Source organism: Seriola lalandi, unplaced genomic scaffold, assembly GCF_002814215.2.
Source record: "Seriola lalandi dorsalis isolate HSWRI2012SDOR001 ecotype SW California unplaced genomic scaffold, Sedor1 jcf7180002054907, whole genome shotgun sequence".
In the NCBI taxonomy this organism is placed as follows: Eukaryota; Metazoa; Chordata; class Actinopteri; order Carangiformes; family Carangidae; genus Seriola; species Seriola lalandi.
The window spans coordinates 1,547,870-1,548,187 of NW_019525459.1; positions in this window are offsets into that span (position 1 = coordinate 1,547,870).

A 318-nucleotide genomic window follows, 5' to 3' on the forward strand; every position below is an offset into this window, starting at 1 on the left:
TATTAAATATGTCATTAATCATTATAAACTTGTACTGCAGGGTGGATGGAGAAGGGGACTGGACACATTCAGACACTGCTGTCATTTCAAAACTAAGTAACAGCAGACTTATTGATTGAAATGCTTTTTAAAGGATGGAGGTATTCAAGTGTCTTTTGTGTTTGCAAAATAAACAAAACAAAACAAAAAAAACAGGCGACACAGCCAGTCTCTCATTTTGAATGAACAAGGCAATCAAAGCTGCCTTGGCCTCTCATGCTATGGCTAGTGAGAAAAAACAAATGTTGAAAGATGTTCATGCACACACACAAACACACA